Below are 6,000 nucleotides of genomic sequence, written 5' to 3' on the forward strand. Positions count from 1 at the left end.
GTAAAAAGTATGCTATGGACTACATGTCCCAGTGTGCAGTGTTTAATGGACATCTACTTAAAGGGCGCACCGGAAGCCAATGATTTCACAAGGCACACGAGGGAAGATGAAGCAGCAATAATTATGAACTCTGACATGGCCCCTGGCGAAGAAGCGAAGAGGCTTTGAAACGCGTTGGGCCAGAGACTAATGAGGGGATGAGAAGCTGCATGTTTTCATGAAATAAAGTGGTTATACTTACCGACTGCGGAGTGCGGCTTCGTCTCTGTGCAAAGTTTGGTATAAATACAATCACGGCGGTTCCAGGCCGTGGAAGCGACGCACCGTCCGCACACCAGCCAAAGGGTCCGCAAGAGTGAAAAATTCACTTCTGTATGGGCGCAGCAGGAGAACTAATTAGGCATGCAAAATACCATCCAGGAGCCTAATGGAGGGCTGTAAATATGTCTTGAAGTAGGTGTCAGAGACCCAACCCACTGGAGGGTAAAAAGTATGCTATAAACTACATGTCCCAGTGTACAGTGTTTAATGGACATCTACTTAAAGGGCGCAACGGAAGCCAATGATTTCACAAGGCACACGAGGGAAGATGCAGCATCAATAATTATGATCTCTGACACAGCCCTTGACAAAGAAGCGAAAAGGCTTTGAAACGCGTTGGGCCAGAGACTAATGAGGGGATGAGAAGCTGCATGTTTTCATGAAATAAAGTGGTTATACTTACCTACTGCGGAATGCGGCTTCGTCTCTGGGCAAAGTTTGGTAGAAATACAATCAGGCCGTGGATGCGACTCACCGGCCGCACACCAGCCAAAGGGTCCGCAAGAGTGAAAAATTCACTTCTGTATGGGCACAGACCATCCGGGACCCTCATCGAGGGCTGTAAATATGTCTCGAAGTGTCAGTGACCCAACCCATTGGAGGGTAAAAAGTATACTATGGACTACATGTCCCAGTGTGCAGTGTTTTATGGACATCTACTTAAAGGGCGCACCAGAAGCCAATGATTTCACAAGGCACACGTGGGAAGATGCAGCAGCAATAATTATGATCTCTGACACGGCCCCTGACGAAGAAGCGAAAAGAGTTTGAAACGCGTTGGGCCAGAGACTTATGAGGGGATGAGAAGCTGCAAGTTTTCATGAAATAAAGTGGTTATACTTACCTACTGCGGAGTGCGGCTTCGTCTCTGGGCAAAGTTTGGTAGAAATATATATATATATATATATGTATATATATATATATATATATATATATTATCTACTGGCGGTCGCCAGTAGATAGTTATAGTTAGGACCTATTTTCCATAGGAAATCCGCAACACTCTATTGGGAGTATCTTTGGCGCCGATTGACGAATCTTCGCGAAATTCTCCAAACTTTTGGCCAGCTCCGCTCCGCTCCTACCCTGAAAGTTTTGCAGTGATCTGTGAAGCGGGGGCCGAGAAAAAAGGGGGGTCCCAAAACACGTTTTCCCCATGCAATTTCCCATAGGATCTGTTGTCTCAGCTACAGCCCGAACCGCTGAACGGAATGACACCTAATTTGGCAAAGAGGTAGTCCTCAGTTCGAACTCGTGGCTTTTGCATATTTGGTGTGAATCTGTTCAGTAGTTCCTGAGAAAATTAGGGTAAAAAAGTTAGTGATATCTATGGCCGCGGAGGATCCGCGGACCGTACCCGCACCGTAAGCGCACCCTCCCCGAACGGAGCGCACACCCTCCCGATCGCGCGCTGAATGCTAATTGGCTGTCGAGCGTCTCTCTACATTCGAAACCAGGAACTGTTGGCGCCCATTTTCTGCCTCGGTAGAAGCGAGGCTGAAGATGGAAGGGGAATAAGTGTGTAAAAGATATAAAGGGGGCAGAGTGGAAATACTCTGACCCTCTAGATCTGCTTAGGGGGTCCCAGAAGGACCCCTGTGGCCCCCCTTTTTTTTTTTTTTTTAAAAGCGGCGAAATGCGCGCACGGTGCGCGCATCCTATCGCGTTGGATGCACGGATTCTCTCGCGGTGGGTGCGCGGATCCACGGCAACGTTTTTTGAAAAACGACAAGAAATCATTGGTTGTATAACAACTTTCTACACTGAAAGGTAGGGTGTATATTTTTGTTTTTTAAAGGTATGATTGTTATTGGTTAACAAAAACAGATTGTAAGGAACATTATATATGATAAGCTGATATGTTGAAAAGTCAAGCACACTTCCTGTCTTGTGTAGGAACATTGTGTGCTGAACTTGTGACCTGTGAGCTCAGTGCAGTGTTCCATGACCTGTTTCTATGGTAACAGGCAGAAGGCAGATTGGGGGAAGGGTTGAAATGTATTTCAGTTGGAAAGGGTTGAAATGTTTAACCAATAGAAATGTGTGTTTGCTTTTGAGTTTATGTGCGAAGGATTGTGATTTGATGTTTACATGTATATGTGTGGAAAATGAAAGGGAAACTTTTCCATTCTTTGCTTTCGCTGAGAGGTGCACAGTGCAGAGATTCTGTAAAAGAAAATATGGTGAGTGATAGATATACTCCTCAATCTACAAAAGAACTTGAAAGATGAGTTATTTAATTGTGAGGGGATGTATGTAGACTATTTTGATTTTAATCAGACTAATGTATTTTTCCTGCTAAAGTGTAGGGAGTACTTTTTTTCTCTACAATGTGTGTGCATGTAGAAACCATTCTGTGATAAGCATTTGTGTTTTTCATGTGTTTGTAGACAGATAACTGTGCAGTTTTTATATTTTGGTAGAATTAGAAACCAGTCATTGTTTATAAATTTGTGAAATTAGTTATGTTATGTTTCTATACTAAAATGTAGTACTACTTCTAGATGAAGAAATGTGTTTTGATATAGTGCAAGGGATAGTGTTGTTTGTCTAGAAGCACACAGTGAGTCTGTGTGCATTTGGGAACCACTGTGAGAGAAGCATTTGGTAATATTGTGTATTTGCTGACAGATAACTGTTTTAAAACCAGTCAGGTTGTCAAGTTTTAGTAGCATTAGAAGACAGTTATGGCTTATGCTTTCATTAAATGAGTGAGACATTGACAGTAAATTGCAGTCGTGAAATATGTAGATTGTGTGCAGTTCCCTTACCACTTGCACTGTAGTGAATGAGTTTTGGTAAGCTCATAGGGATAGTGGTGCTTGTCTAGAATCACACTGTGAGTTAGTGTGTATTTGGGATCAGTGTGAGAGAATCATTTGGTAACATCATGTATTTGCTGACAGATAACTGTTTTAAAATCTGTCATGTTGTGAAGTTTTAGTAGCATTAGAATCCAGTCTTTGCTTATATGATTAAATGAGTCATGCTTTGACACTGATGTGCTGTACTTAAATATGTAGATTGTGTGCAGTACCATTAACTCTTCCAGACTAGTGAATGAGTTTTGGAAAACTCCTAGGATAGTGTTGCTTGTCTAAAATCACACTGTGAGTCTGTGTGCATTTGGGTAAGGATTGTGAGAGAAGCATTTGGTAACATCGTGTATTTGCTGACAGATAACTGTTTTAAAACCTGTCATGTTGTCAAGTTTTAGTAGCATTAGAAGACAGTTATGACTTATGCTTTCATTATATGAGTCAGGCATTGACAGTAAATTGCAGTTGTGAAATATGTAGATGGTGTGCAGTTCCCTTATCACTTCCAGTGTAGTGAATGAGTTTTGGTAAACTCCTAGGGATACTGGTGCTTGTCTAGAATCACACTGTGAGTCTTTGTGCATTTGGGAACCACTGTGAAAGAAGCGTTTGGTAACATTGTGTATTTGCTGACAGAAAACTGTTTTAAAACTTGTCATGTTGTCAAGTTTTAGTAGCATTAGAAGCCAGTCTTTGCTTATGTGATGATTAAATGAGTCAGCCATTGACACTAAAGTACAGTCGTGAAATATGTAGATTGTGTGCAGTTCCCTTATCACTTCCAGTGTAGTGAATGAGTTTTGGTAAACTCCTAGGGGAAACATCGTTAACATCGCAGTCAGTACACCGCGATGCTGTTACATCGCGGTCGTTACAACGAACGCGATGTAACCACACAATGCCATTACAACGCAAGTCTTTACATCGACTTGCGCTAGATGGCATGCTAACATTACAAATAGTGTAGTTTACTATCCCAACACCTTCCCTACTGTTAAGTGGACTGGAGTTGGAATAGTAAATTACGCTTTTCTAATGTTATCACGCCATCTAGCGCAAGTCGATGTAAAGACTTGCGTTGTAATGGCATAGCGTAGTAACATCGCAGTCGTTGAAACGATTGCGATGTAACTGCACGTGTTGTAATGACTCGCGTTGTTACGTCATACATCCACTCCTAGGAATACTGGTGCTTGTCTAGAATCACACTGTGAGTCTGTGTGCATTTGGGAACCACTTTGAGAGAAGCGTTTGGTAACATTGTGTATTTGCTGAGAGAAAACTGTTTTAAAACCTGTCATGTTGTCAAGTTTTAGTAGCATTAGAAGCCAGTCTTTGCTTATGTGTTGATTAAATGAGTCAGGCATTGACACTAAAGAGCAGTCGTGAAATATGTAGATTGAGTGAAGTTCCCTTATCACTTCCAGTGTAGTGAATGAGTTTTGGTAAACTCCTAGGGATACTGGTGCTTGTCTAGAATCACACTGTGAGTCTTTGTGCATTTGGGAACCACTGTGAAAGAAGCGTTTGGTAACATTGTGTATTTGCTGACAGAAAACTGTTTTGAAACTTGTCATGTTGTCAAGTTTTAGTAGCATTAGAAGCCAGTCATTGCTTATGCGTTGATTAAATGAGTCAGGCATTGACACTAAAGTGCAGTCGTGAAATATGTAGATTGTGTGCAGTTCCCTTACCACTTCCACTGTAGTGAATGCGTTTTGGTAAGCTGCTAGGGATAGTGTTGTTTGTCTAGAATCACACTGTGAGTCTGTGTGTATTTGGGAACCACTGTGAGAGAAGTGTTTGGTAACATCGTGTATTTGCTGACAGATAAGTGTTGTAAAACATGTCATGTTGTCAAGTTTTAGTAGCATTAGAAGACAGTTATGGCTTATGCTTTCATTATATGAGTCAGGCATTGACAGTAAATTGCAGTTGTGAAATATGTAGATTGTGTGCAGTTCCCTTATCACTTCCAGTGTAGTGAATGAGTTTTGGTAAACTCCTAGGGATACTGGTGCTTGTCTAGAATCACACTGTGAGTCTTTGTGCATTTGGGAACCACTGTGAAAGAAGCGTTTGGTAACATTGTGTATTTGCTGACAGAAAACTGTTTTAAAACTTGTCATGTTGTCAAGTTTTAGTAGCATTAGAAGCCAGTCATTGCTTATGCGTTGATTAAATGAGTCAGGCATTGACACTAAAGTGCAGTCGTGAAATATGTAGATTGTGTGCAGTTCCCTTACCACTTCCACTGTAGTGAATGAGTTTTGGTAAGCTGCTAGGGATAGTGTTGTTTGTCTAGAATCACACTGTGAGTCTGTGTGTATTTGGAAACCACTGTGAGAGAAGTGTTTGGTAACATTGTGTATTTGCTGACAGATAAGTGTTGTAAAACATGTCATGTTGTCAAGTTTTAGTAGCATTAGAAGACAGTTATGGCTTATGCTTTCATTATATGAGTCAGGCATTGACAGTAAATTGCAGTTGTGAAATATGTAGATTGTGTGCAGTTCCCTTACCACTTGCACTGTAGTGAATGAGTTTTGGTAAACTCATAGGGATAGTGGTGCTTGTCTAGAATCACACTATGAGTTAGTGTGTATTTGGGATCACTGTGAGAGAAGCATTTGGTAACATCATGTATTTGCTGACAGATAACTGTTTTAAAACCTGTCATGTTGTGAAGTTTTAGTAGGATTAGAATCCAGACTTTGCTTATGCGTTGATTAAATGAGTCATGCTTTGACACTGATGTGGTGTACTTAAATATGTAGATTGTGTGCAGTACCATTAACTCTTCCAGAGTAGTGAATGAGTTTTGGTAAACTCCTAGGATAGTGTTGCTTGTCTAAAATCA

The sequence above is a fragment of the Triturus cristatus genome, chromosome 8, assembly GCF_964204655.1.
Source record: "Triturus cristatus chromosome 8, aTriCri1.1, whole genome shotgun sequence".
Lineage (NCBI taxonomy): Eukaryota > Metazoa > Chordata > Amphibia > Caudata > Salamandridae > Triturus > Triturus cristatus.